The sequence below is a fragment of the Vicugna pacos genome, chromosome 3, assembly GCF_048564905.1.
Source record: "Vicugna pacos chromosome 3, VicPac4, whole genome shotgun sequence".
NCBI classification, from domain to species: Eukaryota; Metazoa; Chordata; class Mammalia; order Artiodactyla; family Camelidae; genus Vicugna; species Vicugna pacos.
This window is the reverse complement of record NC_132989.1, coordinates 25,385,778-25,407,618: the sequence shown is the minus strand read 5'-3', so window position 1 is coordinate 25,407,618 and position 21,841 is coordinate 25,385,778. Positions and strand designations below refer to the sequence as shown.

The 21,841-nt window shown below is 42.6% G+C and overlaps 1 long non-coding RNA gene across 2 annotated transcripts in view; it reads left to right on the top strand.

Annotated features, from left to right (window-relative positions):
• Nucleotides 1–21,841, top strand: part of LOC116278148 (uncharacterized) — a 564,959-nt gene that overhangs the window by 422,259 nt on the left and 120,859 nt on the right. For both annotated transcript variants that reach the window (XR_012068283.1, XR_004187521.2), the window contains 2 exons: nt 8,083–8,221; nt 11,145–11,308. This is a non-coding gene — a long non-coding RNA (uncharacterized lncRNA). The remainder of the gene's footprint in view (nt 1–8,082; nt 8,222–11,144; nt 11,309–21,841) is intronic.

The following is a 21,841-nucleotide window of genomic DNA, read 5'->3' as shown; positions in this document are numbered from 1 at the left end:
CCACCATGAGAACAGGCTGGTGGAGCTGTTAGCAGTGGGTCACAAGCAAGTCACACACAGGGAAGAAGACAGCCTTCCGTGAATGCTAGTCATAACTTTCCTTCTCGATATTACAAGAGATGCAGTGCGTTCTCTGCCAGATAAGAAAGGACCTACTCCCTGTTAGTCACAGTCTCATCAAACAAAGGTCAGCAGTTTCTGAACAAACTCGATTTTAGAGTAACCTTTTCTGTTTACTGGTTTTGTGCATTTTAGACTGTTTTAAAATGAACAAAGTCATATTTATTAGAGAAGAAGTAACTAAAGAGAAGTGCAATGGCATAGAAAAGAATTCACAACTAATCCTCCTGCTAAAGAGAGTACAGCAGACAATTTTGACATTTTTATCATAATTCTGTCATTGGTTTTTTTCTCCTGTGATTTTTATTTTGTAGGTTTTTCATTTTAGAAGTAACGTGTGGTATTACTCACAGCCCCAGCAAAAAACGAGTGATACACTTCTGTTGAGAAATTTGAAGAGAGAGTAGTAAGGTTACTGCTAATACGCAAGTGGTAGGGTGTAAGGGAACCACCTGGGGTCTAGTGACAGTGAGATGCCACCACCACCCTCAGCCTAAAGAGGAGGGTGGAGACAGTGATCCAACCCAAGTCAGAGAGAGGACTGAGTGGTGGAGGACCCCTGACAAGATGAGGGGTGATGGGACATCATGGGAAGGGAGTAAACACCTTGTCCTCCATCTTCTCTCTACCTGCCTGTGGCCCCTGAAACCAGCGAGCATGGTTGCCCACTGGCATGGTCAGCCTCCCCAGCATGGGGCAGAGTGGACAAGGGTAGAGAGCTGATCTGGAAGAGCAGACGTCCAGCCTAAACAGGAGCATGTTCCTGTGGTCTGATATTCAAACATTATGGATAATGCTACCCCTCTCTGCAAAGATGTGACTGTTGGTTTAAGTTTGGTCCATATCCTTCAGACATTTTTCTAGGCAGTTACCTATATGTATATGCTGTCATCAAATGTGCAGTTTTTTTCTGTGTATGTGTGTGTTGGGGGGTTATAAATGGTATGATGCAGTGTGTATGGTGAACCTGCTTCTTCACTCAGTCATATGTCTTGGACTCTTTCTGTGTCAGCTCATGTGGAGCTGATACCGTTTTAACCCCCTGCAAGGTGTTCCCTGGTGCGGTCCATGGGAAGGCTGTTTCCTGATACCCTACTTCTTGCTCTCCTTCTGGGGCCCTGACAGGATTGCAGTTCCTCACTGAGTTTAATAAACTCTGGTGTGCCAGTGCACTTTCCTTCAGGCAAGGACATGTAAACCAAAGTCACATGTGTCACTTCCAGGGAAGAGCTTTAAGAGCCAACAAGAACTTCTCCATCTCTCTCTTTTCCTCTGCCTTTGGGACTAGGGAAGTTTTAGACTAGTGTTTTCCAGTAAAAATGTAACACTAGCTACTCTGTAATTTGAAATGTTCTAAAAGCCACATTTTAAAAAGAACTTTAAAACAGATCAAATTAATTTTGTTAATATATGTTATTTATCCAGTACATTTAAACTGTTAGCACTTCATCATGTAATCAAGATTAAACATTATTGAGATACCTTACATTTTTCATACGATGCCTTTGAAATCCAGTGCATATTTTAACTTACATTGTATATCAGTGCCAATCAGCCACATCCCAAGGGCCCAGCAGCCCTGTCTTAGTCTCAGTGGATAGCGGCTACCATCTGGGACAGCACAGCCCCACCTGGATCTCAGGTGACACAGAGCTGAGTCCACAGCCTAAGAGTGATAGGCAGACAGTGTGAGTGAGAAATAAGCTTTTTTTTGTTTTCTTAAGGCATCGAGATTTGGATGTTCTTTGCACCCACAGTATCTCCTGGTCTATCCAGACAGACCCACGTATCCTAATTCATGCAATTATTTCCTTATGGATGCACATGCAAGTTGTTTCTGGTTTTTCCCATCGTAAAAATGTGTTGATAAGCATCCTTATGTGCATTTCTGATGCTCATTTTTCTCTGGAGTAATTACCCAAGAATAAAGCCATATGTATACTTTTTATTTTAACAAATGTGTCTAAAAAGCTGTCCAGATTGGCATTACAAATTTTCACTTCTCTCAGCGATATCTGAAGGTAACTATTTTTCTGTATCCCATTTTAAAATGTTTTCCTATTTTTTGTATTTACAACTTTGATGTTACACTTGACAAAATATACAGCCTGTTCTTCTTAACATCATAAATATTTAAACTAATTAACAAATTTTTATAAACCTTGATTTTAAAGGGCAGCATGAAAACATGGTATGGATATGCCGAGTTTACCTGGCTGTTTCCTTAGTTTTTTGGCCTTTGGGTTATTTATAACTCGGATTATGTATAACACCATAATGAACATCTTTGTACATTCATTTTTTTCCACAGTGTATTTTTCCTTAGGAAAAATTCTAAAAATATAACTTTTGATTCAAAAGATCCATACATTTTAAGGTTCATGATACTTGCTAGCCATTTTTTTCCCAGAAGAATTGCATCAATTATACCCTTTTAGGGAAATTTCAGATTTTTATATAACATATATTGAGCATTTACTATGTGCAGATGCTTTCAGAAGCATGTTGTGTCTAATGCTCATGAGGGTCCTGTGAGGGTAGCAAAGGGAAAATGACCTGTCCAGGGTCATGGTGGATAAGGGGCGATGCTGACCCATGAACCCAACTCTGGAGCACACATTTAGGCTTTTTGTTTGGTTAATACTTCAGCTGTCCCCGTTACCCTACCCATTGAAAAATAGCCTTCTCCTTGATCTCTATTCCAGCCACAACTCTTGTTCCCCGATAATTAAGTAGTTAATTTCAGTCTCTGGGTAGAGAGAAGTAATATTAACAGTGGCTTCTTCCTATAGAAAAACCTCCTTGGTCTTTGGAAAAGGGAATGTTGAGCTATAACTTCAAGATGCCAGGAGAGGGCGCTGCTGGCACATAATCTGCTTCAGAAATAAACAGAAAAGCTCTCAAGAGGAGGCTGACAGTTTTTGAGATGGTTTCCCTAGGAGAGAGAGAGAGAGAGAGACCGTCTACTGAAGGAGTATTAAACTGTTGTTTGGCATACAGAGCTGTTTTCCAATGAGACTCACTGGGGTTCTTTATTTAGGCAACTTATCCACGCAAACAAACCACCTTGTTTTAAAATGAAAGGGGAGTCATGATCAGGTGGTGAATGGTTGTAAGTGGAAACCATCACAGATACTTCTTAGAATAGTTCTCACTATCTCAGACAACAGTGAAATGCAAATGGGGAAATAGGACCAAATGCAAAATTTCCTTTTAGACTGCATAGGAGTTGAGTGTGTCAGGACAGAGCAGAAACCATCTCTGGACCTTCTCCCATTTTGTTCCCTTGGACAACTGTTGATGTTCTGTATATGTTAGCTAAAGCGGAAGGTTTGTGCTCTCTGAGGGTGCACAGAGACATCCCTTCCCTGCTGTGATCTGAGCTCCTTTCTTGCTGGGAGCATGGCCATAGCATTCCTGGTTGGTTTTCTTTACCCTGTTGCCACATCTCCAACCCCGCTCCTGTCCTACACCGCAGCCTGAATGAACTCTAAGAATTGGATCCCGTCACTCCTCTCTTGAGAACCCTGTAGTGGTTGCCCACCATCTCTAAGGTAAAAGTCTTCGCATGTTTTACACTACCTTCAGAGTCAAGACTCCACCTGCTTCCCCAACCCCGTTTTACACCGCTCTTCCTGCACACCCCCCCACTACTGTGTTCCCACCATGCTGAACTTCTTGCCTTCTGCATAACATACTTTGCTCTTTAATATCTCCATGCTTTGCTCCTACTATTTTTCAGCCTATTGAATTCCTGTTCAGTCTTCAAAACCCAGCTAACAAGTCACCTCTTCCTGATATCCTCTCCAAATCTCCAGATAGTCACTTCTCTGTTGCTACTCCCATGGGTGATCTTAGGTCTACACTTTGCTGCTGTTTCTCATCTTGTTTGTCTATCAGTATCTCTGTACAGAGAGCTCCTACAGGAAAGGGACCATGTATCATTCAGCTTTTTATCTAAGCTTATGCCTGACATGTATTAGACCCTCCGTGAACTACTATTTGCATTTGGATAGAAAGGCTATTCAGGAACTTCAGTGATCTGGCAACGTGCCATACATATCATTCAAAAAATTTTGGAGGTTCTAAGCTGTCATTATTTGTAATTTTACAGTTGATACTTGTGGTGAGAACTTTTGTTTATGCTTGCTTTTATTCATTTTTTTCTGGATGGTTTTATTTAGAAAGAGGATATCTGAGGCTGGAATTTGGACCAAGACCAGTGTTAAGTCTCTCAACAGGGATGTAATTTCAGTGAAAGGAGAGAGTTTCCAATGGGTAAGAAGCGAAGCCTGCTGCAATTATTTGACAATGAAAACAAAGATTAAAGTGGTGAGGGAAGCAAGGATTGTTGAGAGCTGGTTTGTCCCACTCTAGGGAAGGAGAGATGGTAGACAACCAGAGTGAGTGAGGAAGGAGGAAGAGGAGTGAGGGTGGGCATTTATTCCTCCTTCTGCAGCTTCTATTTCTTTTCCCCATGGCAAGAATTAACATTGGTGAAAGACATTTGCCCAGTTTCTGAGGAACTCCCTGTGTTCTTTCAGATGGTAATGAGTTCTGAATGATCATTGCATCTTGAAATGTAGAAAGTCACTAAAGGGAACATTATTCACTCAGAGATCTACGGAGCTTGTCACTTCACAATGGACACTATTTTAATGAGTCTTGAAACTCTTTATACTGGTCCTCTCTGCACACAGAAAGTTATAACTAACAGCCTGTTTAACCACATGCCTGCACATGCACGCACACACACAAACATGGGGTTTCACACACCCACTCTCCCACGGAGAGGTGACTCCGTTTCCTGTTGATGGATGGAGCACGTAGGTTGAGATGAACCATCTGTCTACCAAATGGCATTTCTAGTGCTTCAATCACATCTCCAATAATCACTTCCCCTAAACACATTAGTGGGAAATGATGTAAAAAATAATTAAGTGTAACTATCCATTCCATTAGAAATGGATGATATCTATGTTCTATAAACTAGAGACATGTAGGAGGAAATGACTATTCCCACAACTCGTTGTGACAGGAATGTCTCTTCATTGTTGCATAAAGTTTATCCTGGCAAGAGGAATATTTGAAAGCTTTGTAGTTCAAGGGGAAAAAGTAGAGGCTTACTTTAAATGAAAGAGAGAACTACTTATAAAAATGGAGGAGGCAGAGATACTAGGAAGTTGATGATGAAGGTGAGTAGAAAAAAGGGGTTATGCCAGTAAAACTTGCTTGTAAGAGGAATCAGATACAGTCTAGAATGGATTAGCCTGGCCTCTATGACTCATCAAAGTCAGGTTTGACATTTTGGTTCCTAATGTTGGCTTCTGACTTAGCATGCAGCATTTCTCAAATTTCCATTAACTCACCTATGAAAAAGCCCTTCTCATCCTAAAGTAAGTGGACAGTACCTTTGTTCACCACTATCCACATGGTTCAAAACACAGTGAAGAAAAGGGGGCAGTCTCTCAATTGCTCAGATACTGCTTTTTGCACAGACGAAAAATTGCCCCTTCATTTCTTCAGTGCGCTATACACATAAACACACACATTTTTGAGCAAATTTTATACTATTCTGGGACATAAACTAAGACAACTAAAGAAAATGTGTGGGAGGAGGGGAGTGTGCATGGTCTCTATCAGTGTGTACAAGCATTTTTTTTTCCTCGAGAGGTTTTTTTCGGTTTTGGTTTTGTGTTTTTTTTTTCCAATCATAAGTAAAATAATTCAGATACACATGAAAGAGGTATTCTGATAATAAGACATATTTGGAGTCACTGCCTGTGGCATTCTCCATTCGTTCAGAATAAAGAAGTCCAGGAAGGCCAGTAGATGCCTTCCCAGGCTCGATAAGGGTGCTGGCTGGGTACCTCATGGAAACAAGTAATTGGACTGGCAGCTCTGCTTATCATTTTGCTCTTTGGTTATAAAATAAGAAAACAAGGAAAAGTTGACTAGTGTTCAAAGGGACCAAAGATGGGTAACACTTATACCAACAGTTGGCTCTGGATAAAGCTCCCTTATTCAAGCTCATGAGAGAAAAAACATGAGATCCATGAGAATAGATGGGTAAAAGTTACATTATTTTGTAGATGCAGAAGAATAGCAGATCTTTGAAGATACAATACTACAGGAATCAGAAAAAAAGTTTAGGAAATTATTTGGATACTAAAAAGCTGCCAGGAAATATAGCCTCTGTGGAAAAAAAGCAGAAATCCTCAAGGATAGAATAAGCTAAAATGAAAATACAAGATAAAAAAAATAAGGATTTCAGGGACGATAAAGAAAATAAAGATAGACAAAGATTTCAGGTAAACTAAAAATACAGAATTAAATCTACATTAGAAACATTAACAATCAGAAGTTGCAAAAAGTTCAGTTTAGTGATGCAGATAATAACTTTAAAATATATTTGATGATTAGAGGAATGGAACAAATATTAAAATGGGAGTGATAACATATAGAGAAAAAGCAGTGAATAGTAATTACACTTAACAGTTATAAGAAACTGAGGAAAAATCCAGAATCATTGCTATTGAATCAATAATCAAGAACATAATTGAAGGAAATTTTGCAGAGTTTTTTTTTTTTTTAAGGAGGTACTTTAATAGCAAGATATTGTGGAGGCAGAGAAGCAGATCTTACTACATTCCCAGATAGAATCAATTAAAATGACCTACATCTAAATATAAATCTGAAATCAAATATTTTACTTACTTTCTTTATAAATAAAATAATTCTATAAGCATCCTTTCAGATGGCCCCTAAATGACCCACAAATAAATAGTACTTGGCTGGCCCCAAACATTTCTTGTTTTTCTGATACTAAATAACAGAGGATAAGAGAACAAAGTTGTTGAGAAGGTAGTAAGATACAGTAATTCATATATGAAAGCAATAGGAAAATACTCTCAAATATCCTGACGTTAAATAAGTATACCACTCACAAAGCTATCCTAATAAAAAAAAACAAACTTGAAGATGTAGCTTCAGCTGGTTAAAAAAATCAGGAATGAGGATGACATGTATAAAAGCACTGGAATTTCTGCTGCCATTTGAAGTTTCTGTTCTGAGGAAATAATTTTATATGCTATGTTTATTGTTCAGAGATATGAATTGAAGTGTTATTTCTTTTAACCAAAAGTTGTAAACAAGCTAAATGTTCAACATCAAAGAAATCTTCAAGTGTTGGATCATTATTCACTGATTTAAAGTGATATTTAGAAGAATTTTAAGGTTGTGAGAAAATATTTATGATACAAAGTTAAATTAAGAAAACATGGTAGACATTTGTGTAGAATAACCTTTATTTTTTAATGTTTTTTATTGATTTATAATCATTTTACAATGTTGTGTCAAATTCCAGTGTTCAGCACAATTTTTCAGTCATTCATGGACATATACACACTCATTGTCGCATTTTTTTCTCTGTGAGTTATCATAATAGAATAACCTTTAATAATATAAAAAACACCTAAGAAAACAGAGTGGAAGGAAATACAGTGAATGTCAACTGTGGATGCCCCTCAGGAGAGGGACTAGGATTGAGCTGTATATTTTTATGCAGTTTGTAAATTTTCTAAGAAAACCTTGAAGGTCAGGATGGAGAAGGCAGAAACAATTACAGAATTTTAGAACCTGAAAGGACTTTACTGATTGTCTACTATTGTAATTCCCAATTAGGAAGACATTTCTGCAACTCCTCAAGCAAGTTTAATGCTTCAGATAATAACAAACTGCATTTATTATACACTAGTTGTGGACTAGCTACTATGATAATTTCTTTGCATATAATCCCTCCAAGTTTAAAAAGTGTTATACATTTATTTACTCATCAAAAGGTTGAGAAACTGCATCTGAGTTCTAACAGCTGTTCTCATTGCCCTTCTTGCTCCCCACGCTTAGCGTGACCTGGTGTGTTCTTGTACTGCTAACAGCTGGCACACCTTGTTTTCACTGCAGCAGATCATACTCTACTCTGGAGAAGAGGATATGTGGAATATTTTTGCAGAAGGAGACTAGTCATGCAACACGCTTAGAGCCTGAAGCTTGAATTGGCTTTCAAATATGACTGAACAACTTAAAAGGTGGATGATTTTAGGTAAGTCAGTTAACCTTTCTGAACCTATATCCTCATAGAAGTGTTCTAAGAATTTAATTAGGTGATACATGTGGGGTGCCTGGCACATTGCCTGGCATGTAGACCTCGCTTATGTCTACTGATTCTTTCTACCCCTTCCCAGTCTTCAACACCCATACTGATGATTCATGTGATACGTTCACCTCATAATCTGAACTGAGGAGCACCCTCTGCCCCATTTTCAGACGTAATGGAACCGTTTTCCTCTGCCCTGTAACTTGCTTCAAGTGCCCCCTTTATTATGCTTTCTAATTGAACACTGAGTGCTGCAGTTCCTCTCGGCAAGAGCCCTAAGTGGCTTCCTGCTTCCTTGCAAATCTGCCTCAGATTCAACCTATTTTCTTTGCCTCTCACAATGGCAGCACTCGCCCCTGTGGAGACCTCCAGCAAGGCTGGCTAAACCATGGGGAGCAGGCAGCAGGCAGCTGCCTCACTTGCAGGACTGACATCTTTGTTCAGCTGAATGGACAGACCTCAGGGAAACAGAGGAGGAAGGTTGAGTTTGAGCTGTATTTGGCCGCAGACTGCTCCTTCAACCCTGTCTGTCTCCCGTCTTCTCACTGACTGGCATAGACCACTGAAGCCTTCAGCAATCTTCTGCTCACCCCGCCCTCCATTCTGGAACATTCTTACATCCCCGTTGTAGCTCTCCAGATGGTAGCCATCCTTTAGCCCTCCATTTCCATCCCACTCCCCCCAGGAATCACGCTCTCACTGCCCCAGCCTACCTCATTCCCTGCCTCCCGTCAGCAGCCGTGGCACTAGGGTATTTCCATTACCCAGTTGTGGTTGAGAATGAAGACTCTGGAGTCAGGCAGAGTGGATCTGAATCTTAGTTCTTTCTCTTGCTGGCTGTGCGATCTTGAGAAAGAGTAATCTTTTCTAAGAGTTTCCTCATTTGTAAAATAAGGATACTAATAATACATGTCTCATAGAAGTGTTATGAAGATTAAATTAAAAAACACTTAGAAACGTGCCTTGCACATAGTTTAGTGTCCAGTAAACATTTTTAAGTGACTTGCGATTTTCAAAATGAGCTCCTGTAGGACAACATTGATCATCTATCCATCCATTCATCTATCTCTCCAACACTTGGGACCCAGAGGCAAACCAGACCCAGTCCACTAGGAGCTGGCAGGCTTACCAGGGAGACAGACATGCAAGCACGTTTATTATGATATGATATATCTGAAAGGCTTAGGACTTGCCAGCTTGGAACCTGTCAGTCTTCCCCATTGATGTGACAGCTGAGACAGGGTGTCCTCATTTGGCTGCAGTGTGCTGTCTGTCCATTGCTCCTGGCTGCTCACTGAAGCCTCTTGGTCCCAGAGAAAAGCCTCGAAGTCTTGACTACACAGAAGTCTGGAGGGACCCATGCTATATCCTGATTTCAGTGCCACAGTAACCTCCTCTTTTGGTGTATAGGAAATGGAAGAACTTTTAAGCACAGTCTGCTGGAGCTTCTAGGACCTTTGCCAGGATTTTAATCCATCCGAACCAATTATTCCAAGTTGAGGGTCAGTGGACCAACTCAGGACTTGATCCTCGAATCAGACAGCAAAGGTTACAGGTCACTGTGATACCCTGTCAACACCTTCCACCTACCAGATCTGTCTAAACCATCCCCAACAAGAAGTAAATCCTACCTTTGGAAGATTTTCAGGGAAGTCAGTTCCTGGATGCCCCTTCCGATGTGAGATTAATCATAAAACCTCTGAATCATGATACAAAGATGTGAGAGCACACAAATACAGAAATCCTGTCCAATTAGCTCAGAGGCTTACAAGAGCCTGTGAGCATGGCCTTAGTCAGGGCTGTGATTCCCACATAAGCCAGCTGGCCTCCCTCTGATGCCTGCAGACCTAATGCAGATCAGACAACATGTGGTCTTCAGGGAACAGGGGAGAGCGTGGGCAGCTCTACATAGTCCCCATGACCAAAAATCAAAGGCTGTATCCTGAATTACTTCTGTGCCTTTGCCCAGAACACTCTTTCCAATTGGCACTCTACCTGGCAAGATTCCTGGTGTTCTGGAAAAACATAGCTTATATGTCCTCTCTTCTGTGAGGGTTTCCCTAGTACACCATCCGTCACCTGATGCTTCCAGTTCTGTTCAACAGACATTTATGAGGTTCTCTTTTTATGACAATGTGGACATGTCACTGCATTTTATGAGGTGTGTATATGTCTCCATGAGACTTGAACTATCTAGGGTCAGTGCCGTGTCCTTCCTGTTCTGGTGCTAAGCACGGAGTTGGAAGTAGGTGTGAATAGATAGGACTAGATGAATAGATGAGAGATCATAATTCCAGCCACACTAGTGGGGAAGGCACAGAGCTGCCATCAGCAAACAGCAAGAGGAATAGTGCCTCTGCTGGTCTCCAGGTGAGAGCTGTTGAAATGGGCAGTTTCTGACCTGAGGTGGAAGATACACTTTCAACCCCTTACTGGCTGTTTTCTCATAGAGCTTAGCAACTCTTTTACCTCCTGGCCATATGACTTTGCTTTTTCCCTCACTATCTTGCTACATTTTACAATATTTAAGCTCTCAAGCTTATCTAGCATGTCTGTAGGTGAAAATAATATATAATGGTACCATAGGGACAACAGAGATGCTGTAGATGTAAATAGGCTTAAGAGCAAAGATGATAGTAAAAAGTAGCAAAACATAAAGTGATACATTTTGAATACATAGTACCTTTGTTTTAATAAAATTTATTTAATCATAAGTTGATATAATTTGATGTTTAAAATAGCTGTGTTTAACAGCTAGCTTGGAAAATTCCTAAAAATGTAATGGTCAGCACCTGGGAGCTGGCGTGGGCGGGCTTCAGCCCCATTGTCAGCTGACTAACCCTGATCACTGCCCCCACCATCCCTCCAGGACTCCGCCCAGCAACGGGAATGCTGGGCAGGAGAACCACACTCCCGGGGCTAGAGACTTGAGCCTCAGACTTGCTCAGAAGTACCAAAAAGCAAAGAAAGTCTGGCCGTTAGAACTGCCACTCTGCCATCAGAGAGATTGGATACTCCAGAGGCTGCGAACAGGTCTGTCCTTTATTCCCCTTGCTATAGGTCGGTTGCCGGCATTGTGGTGGGGGTTGGGCAGTCGGAGGGGCCAGGGTGACTCTGAAATGGGGATGTGTGTTCATTAGGGACGCTGTTGGAAACAACTTTTGGGAGGGAATGATGGCCGAAGACTGGACAGAGGGAGGGGTTAAACTGTGATGTAGGTGCCATGAGGGCCCCAGCTGATCCCCTGGGGAGCCCCAGCACTGTGTGGGCTCTCCATCGCTGTTCTGCTTTGAGGCAGAGGGCCAGGTCTTTGTATGCCACAATGCCCGGTCATGGGATGTGCTGTCCCTGGAGTGGAGGTGGTCTGTAGGACAGGCAGCTCTTTCTGCCCAGGGCAATGCCCGAGGAGGGGCTCAGCTGTAAGCCATCTAGCAGGCAACACTCGTGGCAGCTGGGATGGGAAATGAATTCCTTGGTCTTGCCGGGGTCTGGTCTGTGCTCCAAGCAGCCTTTACCAGAGTGGGCCCCAGAGCAGCATCGGCTGGGAACTTGTTAGATCTGCACAAGTTTTTAGGCCCCACTGCAGACCTACTGAATCAGAAACTTAAGGGGTGGGGCGAAGCATTGGTTTAACAAGCTCCCCAGGTGAGGCAGATGCTGGCTGGAGTCAGAGTAACTGCCTCTCACTGGCAATTCTCAAACTCTGGTCTTAGAACCCCTAACCTCTTAAAACTTACCTCAGACCCCAAAGAACTTTTGTTTATCTATATTTACCAGAAATTAAAACTAAGAGATTAAAAAAATAATCTATTGGTTTGTTAAAATAACAATAAAAGCCTATAATTCTATGAAAAAAATTGGTTTCAAAATTAGAAAAAATTAGTAAGAAAACGGGCATTGTTCCATGTTTTTGTGAAATTCTTCAATGTCTGGCTTAGTAGAAGACAGGTGGATTCTCATATCTACTTTTACATTCAGTCAGTCTTGACATCACACATCATGTAGCTTCTGGAAAACTCTATCGTACCCTTGTACACTTGAAAGAGAATGAGAAGGAAAAAAGCCAGATAGCATCTTAGCATTGTAAAAATAGTTTTGACCTCGTAGACCTTTAAAGTGTCCCAGGGCCCCTCACTTTGAGAACTGTTGCACCTCACCATCTCTCCTGGACCAGGTCTGATGCTATTAAATTTCCACATGTGAAGTAGTTTCGGATTGTGTCTTGGACCTTGTGAATGTCACTTGCAGAGACTCTGGATTATGTTATATCTGAAGAAGAATGTTCTTTGCTTCAGTTTTTGTTCCCTAGCAGACAGTGCACTGGGTTGGGCTCAGAAGGCAAGCTCTGTCTGTTGGGCAGCAGCTTATTAATCCGTTCCTGCTGTTCCAGTCTGTTGTCTGTGTACATGGTTCAGGGCTCAACCAGAGACCTGGGCAGCATTTAAACACAGGATTTGGGGCTCTGTCCTTTCTGAGTGCCTCCCTCACTTTCCAGCAGCCATGGTTGTCCCACCTCAGTTCTCTGGTTTCCGCTGGAGTTTTAGCTGCATGGAGTGTTGATTTCAGCTTGCCCTCAGGCTAAAACTCCCCACAAAAATCTCGACCTCCTGATGCCTTTTTTGTTAGAACTGACATCTCCCCTTGAGAATCTGCCTGATCTTTGTCACCTACTGATGCCTTTGGATCATTGTTTTGTGGTGTTTTTTTAGGTCTGGGTGTTATTTGCAGGAGGGTAGCATGGTCAGGAGCTACCTGGTCACAGGGGAGAGTAAGGGGCACGGGACATTGCGGGGGACATTCTCAAGCCTCCTCCTTCCCTACTCAGAGGGAAGAGTACTTAAAGTAGCTTCTAGGACCCTGTGAGTAGAATTGCTGTGAGATGACACTCGGTACATGGGCATGATTCACTTTCTAGCTGCTTCCCTTCCTGTGGCAAAGGGCCAGGCAGACACAGGTCTGCTCCGTCCTGTGGATTCAGCCAATCACTGTTTCTCTCTGGATGCTCTTCTTTCTCCAGCTTGGCCCCGGGCCCAGGACAATCTGCATCAGCTGAGGTCCAGGCTGGCTCCGGGCTGAGGGCTGGGACCCTCTCTGGTGCTGTCACTTCTCTCTGGTTGCATTCTTCGTGTTGATGGGTTTTATACTGGATCAGCCTTTGGGCTGTAGCTGTTTAGACATAACTGGCTTAGGAGAAAGATACCTACCAGGTTACCAGAGTTCTCTGTTTTGGGGTCTGAGGCAAAAACCACTGCTGATAATACATCATTTTGTTGTGTTTGCTGTGTTTTCTTTTTGCCAGGCATTTCCCCACATTTGTCTCTCTCTCTGAGACCTCAGAGGGAGGAAAGTTGACTGGCAGGGTAGGATTAAGGAGTCCCCAAGTGCTTAGCAAAAATAGTATCTAACAGTACCCCAAAGTCACCCTCAGTGCCACCTGCAGACACCATTGAAATTTGTCAGGCTTGTGCTTTCTCTCATGACACAGCCCAGAGTCACAGAATCTGAAGGACTGAAGCAGAGTCCAGAGTCTATAGACATGGAAGACCTTACTCAGGACTTGAGGCTTACCCCAGCCTCATGTGTCAGGGCACTTACCAGGTGTTACAGTGCGTGACGTCCTGGGCTGTAGGTGTCTCCTTTCACACCTGGCTCCTCTGCTGGACTAGGAGAACCTCAGCTTCCAGGAGCACATCTTTCTTCCCTTTTACCATCTTGGTGCACATTGTTCTGTTTCTGTTCTTGAACTCAACATGCCCAGGAATCAGGCAGATTAGTTCTATTTCAAATCCTTGCCACAGAAGCTGAAAGAGCCTGGCAGCACCGTTCAGTGTGATCCCTATTCCAGTCTAGGTGACCCTCCTCCCCCAGCCCCGCAGCACCTCTCTACACCTTCCTTCCCTGCCAGGGACCCCGCTGCCACCCTCGGCCCCCTCTCTCAGGGATGATCGCAGGCCTCCTTCCCTAACAGCCTCTCCTCTTCCCTGCCTAAAGCTTGTGTTCTCTGTACCAGTCAGGGTCCTAGTAGTGAAAAAATGGCATATTCAAGCCGGATAACTTAGGGAGAATTTGATAAGGGGATGTTTGACAAAGGTACAGTCAAGGTTTAAAGAAAAATTGAGGGAGAATGCAGTCTCCAGGACTGGAGAGGGAGCTCTGTGGTGTGGATAGGAACTGGTATGGGGAAAAGGGACACAGCCAACCTGCGGGCCACCCAACAGAGAGAGAAGTGAGGCAAGACATCCCAGCATCTCTCTCCTCCTGTCTTCTGATCTGCAGTTGGCTTCACTGCAAAAGATAACTACAGACATCTTCCACTGCAGGCGTAACTCAACCAGAGCCAGCAGGCAAGAGAGCATGTTGAAGCAACATACAGGGGGGCAGGGTGCTGAAGAGGGATGGGAGATGGGCCTGGAGGAGCAAAGAGAGCATCACCCAAGACACTCTTCATCTCATTCTACTTTCTTTCCTGCTAACTCAGGAAAAGGAATAGAGGGACTGCTTTATTCCATTGACAGTAGCACAGCATAATGGATGGACATTTTTGTTTTTGTCTTACCTGCTTCATGATGTTGAGCAAACCACTTAATCTGTATGCATCTCGGTTTCCACCTCTGCAAAATGATAATAATACAGGTTTTTTTTATGAGGCTGCTGTGGTGAGTATAAAGCTCATAGGCTGAGGCCTATCACATAGGAAGCCTCAATAAATGGCAAATATCCTTTCCAGGACAACCTTTTCTTGTGTGCCCTTAATCATATCCATACTCCCTCTTGCTTTTGCAGCTTCGTTCTCTCCAAGGATTTCTTCCCTTTTGTCTGCAAATATGTCTGGATAGCCCTTTTCCTAATTCAACTTCAGTTCAGTTCACAAAAATTAGTGCATTGATGGGTCTTATCGAAGAGCTGGGTACTCCTGGAGGGACAGAAGGCTGGTATGGTGCACAGCCTTCGACCAGCAACATGCCCTTCATTTGTGGTCAACACAGGGGCCACAAGCAGCAGGTTATCTCAGGTATCTGATTGGCTTTGACTGCAGGAACCCAGGTGGAGGGTGATGTTTGTTAGCCGAGGCAGTACCAAAATTGGGCATCCCATCCGGTCAGCAATGATTGTGTTGAGTTTTCCAGCAGAGAGGGAGCAAAAGAGAAATCTGAAAAAGGCTGCCTGTCTTTGGGTGTGATTAGTTGTGAAGTGTGTGTTCATGGTTTATTGGCCTTTTCCATTTATGTACTGAGTGTAAACAGTCCTTAGGCCCTGAGAGCCAGGAGAGGCCCCTTATTGGCGATGTGATAAGAAAGTCATAGCCCTTAAGTAGACATCTAGTCACCGTCTGGGTTAGTAGCCAGTAAATGATGTAAACAGACAGCGCCCAGATGCCCTCTCTGTGAGTTTGCTGGGGCTGCTGTAACAGCACTACAGGTGGGATGGCTTACATGGCAGAAATGGACTGTCTCACAGTTCTGGGGCTGGATGTCCAAAATCAGTGTGTCAGCAGGGTTGCTCCTTCTGAGGGCTGTGAAGGGAGGCCCTGGTCCAGGCCTCTCTCCTTGGCTTGAAGATGGCCGTCTTCTCTCTGTATCTCTCCACGTCGTCCTCCCTCTGTGTGTATCTCTGGTCCACATTTCCCCTTTTTATGAGGACACAGGTCGTATTGGATTAGTCACCCTCATGACCTCATTTAATTGGATTACTTCTGCAAAGACCCTTTCTCAAAATAAGGTCACTGTTTTAGGTCCTAGGGGTTTGGCTTTCAATATATGAATTTTTTAGGTGGGACACAGTTCAACCCATAACACCCTCTAATGGCTCTTGAGTCAATGGAATAAATATATCTAGAAGATTCTCAGGTTGGTCACATCTCCATAGTTAATTTTCTAACCCATTTTCCTGCAAAGGGCAAACACCTTTTCCATTCTCCTTTGTGATTTTTTTGGGTAGTGCCTGTGCATGCCAGATGGATTAAAGAATTCACACGCAGTGCGGGCATGTTGACCACACTGGCCTTTTCCCTTTGCACAAATCAGAGCAGGTCCCTTGGTATCCTCAAATGAACTAACTGGCAGAGAAATCAGAGTTTCAGCCTGAACCTGTCTGTTTACCTGAGTCTGCTTCTGTCACATCCTTGGGTAATACTGTCTGAGAGCCATTATTTGTCTTGTCAGCACAGACTGGAAAGAGAACAGTATAACTGAGCTCTGTCAACCTTGTCTTTTCCACATCTTGTCCTCTGTGTCGTGTCCAGAATCCGAGGGTATACCTGGCACCTCCCCTCAGGGCAACATGAAGTAGAGCCTTTTTCTCTCCAGGGCTTTAAATGTTCAGATTGATTCCTTTAGCTCCAGGCTGCTGAGTCCATATGTGTTCTGCTGCAGAAAGCTAATGTTTGTCCGGGGCTCAGAGACAGTAGTGAGACAGTGCATTTTCAGCTCCCACAACCAGTGTCTCCAGAGATCTGTGTGCTGGGAGTGGGGCAAGGCATATGGGAGAGGGGAGCTCTGCCCTCAAGGGTCTTGGAGCTTGTCTGAGAGACTTAAGTGGGCAGCGAGGAGATTCAAGCTGGAGGGGATGGGCTGGAAAGTGTTGACCTGGGTTCAGGGCCCTGCCTGGACTGGACTGTTTGTCTTGAGACCGAATAACCCAAACTCTGGAATGTATGGATGTTGGTCTCTGGTATGGTGTTAGGCCCTTAGGGTCGGACTAGTGATGGAGGGAATCCTGAATGGATAGAAAACAAGTACCACTCGTCATCTGGGACAGGAGGTGACTGGGCTGGCAGACTGTAGATTGAGGTAAGGCACAGCCTTCCCCCCTCCCAGGGTCCATCTGACCCCAACTCTGAGACATGGGGAGGTCCTGATTTAGGGGCAGGTAGGGGGGAGATGAGCTTAACCTGCCAAAAGGAAGCCACTCACTTAAGAGTTAAAGAGACAGTGGGATGAGAAACCCCAAAGATGGAGCTTGCTGCCAGCAGTTGAATGTTGTTCCTTTGTGTTACACATCTCTGTCATAGTTCTTGAAACTTTGGTAAAATTTCAGAGTTACACCTGGCCCATGCCCTCCTGCAGGCAGTGGAGGGGAGGGCAGGTCCCCTCTCATGGAGAGGTAGACAGGACTGGGGCTGAGAGTCCTCTGAGGCCAGTGGTGATGGAAGCAGGGGTAAGAGAAACGAAGGCCCTGTGTGCTCAGACTTGAGGCCCTGTGAGGGGCCCCTCGGGACATCAGCCAGGGGACAGGTGGAAGGGGCCATTTCCTGATAGAAGAGCTGCTGGAATGCATGTCACTGTGATTTGAGTTACACACGCAAGCAGTCCGCTGAAATTTGGCCTGATAAATCCTGTGCGACAGGTTAGCACAGATGTGAGAAGCTCAAAACCGTGTGGACAGGGCTCGGAGACTGACTGCATAGTTGGAGAGGCACAGAGCTTGGGTTCTGGAATCAGACAGCTTGGTTTCAGAGCCGTTGGCTCTATTTGCTGGCCGTTTGATTGTCAGTAAGTTAATTTAGCTAAGCCTTGTTTTCCTTGTATAACATGGGGATGATAAGAGTACCTTATGGGACTCCTGTAGGAGTCAGCAAGATAGATAGTCCATGTAAAGTACTTAGCGTCATTCATTCGTTCGTTCATAATTCAGGTGTTTTATTGATCACGTGCGTTGTGCCAGGCCTGTTCTAGATACATCAGGAAATAGAGGGTGGTGCTCCCCTCTGCACCACCAGTGAGTTTATATCTATGTGGTGTTTAGAGTGAGCACCCCCAAAAGATAACAATATAATCTTTCTTGTATAAGAAATCTGTATGTGAATGAATGAATGAAATCAAGCTCATAGATACAAAGAATAGATTGGTGGTTGCCAGAGACGAGTGCTGAGGGGTGGAAGAAATGGGTGAACTTTTTTTAAGTTTATTTATTTTTATCCAATTTATTTAAAATTTATGAACCAAGCCAATAAGCTGCCAAGTAAAATGTCTTTCTGCCTTACAAATATACTTTTATAAGGGAAAAAAACATGTCTTAATAAATGTCTGTTTCTCTTAGGTTAGTGAATAATACACTGAAATATTGCTAACTATGTTGCAATATTAAAAATTCAGCTCAGTATTCAGTAATTTTTTTTATTCTTAATCATGAAAAATAATACAAATCTAAGGTGAAAGTGAACTGGAAAATTAGAAAGGCACTTGTAACTTTGCGTAAATATCATTGGCTACTTTATAACCAGGTATAGAGTGAGAAAGTGAAATGGTTGTGGTATGAGTTATAGAAAATGCATACTCCTGTGGAAAACAAAAACAAGTCTGTAATCAGAGAAGCTAAGGGGCTATGGAAAAAAATGGTAAAGAAGAAAGAATTTTTACATCTTGAGCAAGTAATCAAAATTGAAAACTCCAATTTTTTATTGTCCTAGAGAAATGTATATAATTACTCAACAATGTAAAGGTATCACTTGTGTGAAAAGCTAAATGGAAAAGTACCATTTCCTTGTAGTTTGAATATGTGCCAAGGTGGAAAGATGGGGCTACTTCAAGGTGTGCCAATGTTCTTTTCCAGCTGTGAACCATTAGAGTCTAAAGATGTCAATTAGAATCAACTTTTCAGAAGCTGATTGTCTAGTTCATCTGTTTCCATGTCCTTTTTTTTTCCTTCCCAGTATTTGTTTTTTTCTCTTGCATTGATAGCAAAAAGGACAGACAAATGGTTTTAGAAGTGAAATTAGTCGATTTTGTGTAAAACACTAACCTAAATTTTAGGTATAATTGGGGGTTAAGAAAATATCTTAAAGATTGAATATCCCTTGAAGATTTCACATACTAATGTGTATTATTCCTGAACAGAGTATTTTCAATCTGTGTAGATATATACCTTATAATGAGATGCTGTCAAATAATGCCAGAAATACGTTGAAAAAATGAATTTTCTGTTCAATCAGTATGTGAGTTTGCAATGATGGACAAATGATTTTAATGATACTTTGCACATTACATTCTTGATTATTTCTACAGTTAAATTGTAAAGTGAGGTATTTCCAATTCCAATCAACAAATTGTTACCTGATAAGGGACTTTGGGCTTGGTTTTGTTTTTCTCAGAGGTGTTTATTGTGTATAATCCATGCCATAGCTGCCTCATTTTCTTGCTCTATATCTGACTATGGATTAGTTAATTAATACTATTTGAACAGGGATTAAAATGTTCTCCCTGGTTTGCTCCGCATTTTCCAATATACTGTGTAGGTAAAATTCCGTTATACTTTAAAATATTTTTATATTGATGATAAGAGTTTGACAGTATTCGCATCAATAAAAGATAACTTTGAAAGTAATGGAAAAAATAAAGATAGATAGCAAGGCTTATTATTCCTGAGGTAGCATTTGGAAAAGAGTAAAAGGGTAGTTGAGGAAACGGGAAAGCAGAAAGGAGATGAGGTCAAGTCATTCCAGGGGAGCCATCAGCAGAACCAAAACTGAGGGTAACGTAAGGTCCATGCAAATTGGGATTTAAGTGGCCATTAGGCAGTGAAATCCTCTGTGTGCGTCCCTGTGACCAGCAGTCAAGGCAGCCTTTTGAGTTGGAGAGCATGTCGCCAGCTTTGTAGCTGAGATGTCCCATGTTGAATCCCAGGGATTCCTATAACTCATTGAGCGCACTTTCATATGGCCACACCACACCATCTGGCTGACTGGAATGAATTCTATAATGAAAGAATCTTGCCTCACTTCAAATTCTGGTAGCACAGTGGCAACTTTCCAATTATTTTACAGGGTCAAATGAGAAGAGCAATTAGAGAATGAGAAAATTATACAGGACTTTAGCCTGAGAGAGCAGAGAAATTAGCAATTCATTTTTGAAATGGAAAATGTGACAAAGGGATTTTGAGAGCGGTGATACCCTAGCTGAGACAGCCAGCCAGATAAAGATTCTGGCAACACTGTAATAAACTGCCTCCTAGTTCACCTGATCTGAAGGCTCCCACAGCTTAGAAAACTGTGCAGCATCCTTTCCCTCTCATCGCAGGCTCCCTGCCATTCCAAGTGAGCAAATGTGGATGTGATATTTGTGGGGCTCATTCGCAGAGAATCTCCAGTTGTATTTGGTTTAATCTGTCCTCTCAGTGCCGTAAACCAGTCACTACCTGTGATCTGTGGGGGCAGTGTGCAGTGTGTATTGTACAGGAGTATTTAAGGGGATCCTAACACCTACTGGGATCACAATACAGTCTTAACAAAAAACCAGGCACCATTACATTCTGGGAGTCCAACTCGAGTCTTGTGACCTGTCCAGAAGTGATAATTGTGGAAGAAGAATAGCTAACATTAACTATGGAATAATAACCACTAACCTGAGTTCTTGCTGTGAATAAGGTAGTACCATTCTAAGCATTCTGCATAGATTATGTTAATCTTCACAAAACCTCTGTGAGATAGGTACAATGATTAATTCCATTTTACAGATGAGGAAACTGAGACCATGGGAGTTTAATTAATTTGCCCCGATGAACTCAGCTTGTAAAGGGTGGACCCAGGGCATGAACTCAGCAGTCCATCTCAGGGTCCTTGTTCCTAACTACTATGTTGTACATCATCTGGTTTCTCCTCCTGGTGAGCGCAACAGGTTCTGTCTGGTTCCATAAGTTGTATTCATCTAAGGTGCTATGTGGAATCTGACTCCCACCCAATTTTAAGGGCCATTAATCTAAAGCCATATCTTCATGTGAGGTCTGATTCCTTACCCTGATATATGTGATTTTATTACTCACTCCTTGAAATAAAATTGGGATGATCTGGAGCTAACTCAAAATCATTGTTCAATGGTTTAAACTGAATTGATCCTTTATCTGGAGTCTTTGCATCGACTCTTACATGAGTCAGTCCAGTGACTTGAGGAACTCTGGGTCAAAATACTGCATGACAGACCAGGATTCCTGTCTTTTTGGCTATGGACTTTATCTTCTTTATTTTATGCATAGATGAGTAGTTTTGTTCAACTAGGCTGCACTGCCTTATTATAGAAAAATTGTAAATCTGTGTTCTTAGTTATAGTATTCCACATATGCTTCTAAAATTTAGCCAGTTAAAAAATTATATAACACATGCACACACCCACCCTCATATTCTGTTATATTGTTAGACTGAAGTGGACAGAGGTAGGGTGTTATGAAGACCTGATACATATAAGAGAAGAGAGTTGGCTGAGGAAAGAGATTCTATGAGCATCTCAGAAGGGGCCAGAGAACAGTTTATGGGAGAGAGCAAGTTCTTACAAATTCCTGCAAACCCTCCTTCCTCATAAACAGATAAACAGCCAAAGGAACTAGGCCAAGATCAAACTGGCAAATAGGGAGGGAAGTGCAAGCATTTTATTACGAATTGAGTTAAACATCCACAGGGTACCGCTCTCCTTAGTGAATCTGTGAAGCAGTGGTCATCCTCTCAAGTTGTCAGACATGGAGAGACTAAAGTGTAGCGTCTCCAGCAGCCCCTGCCACCTTGGATGAGCTCCAGAGACGTGCACAGGAGGTGTTTTGCCACCCTGGCTTCAGTCTAAGTGGGTAACTCTTTGCTGTCTC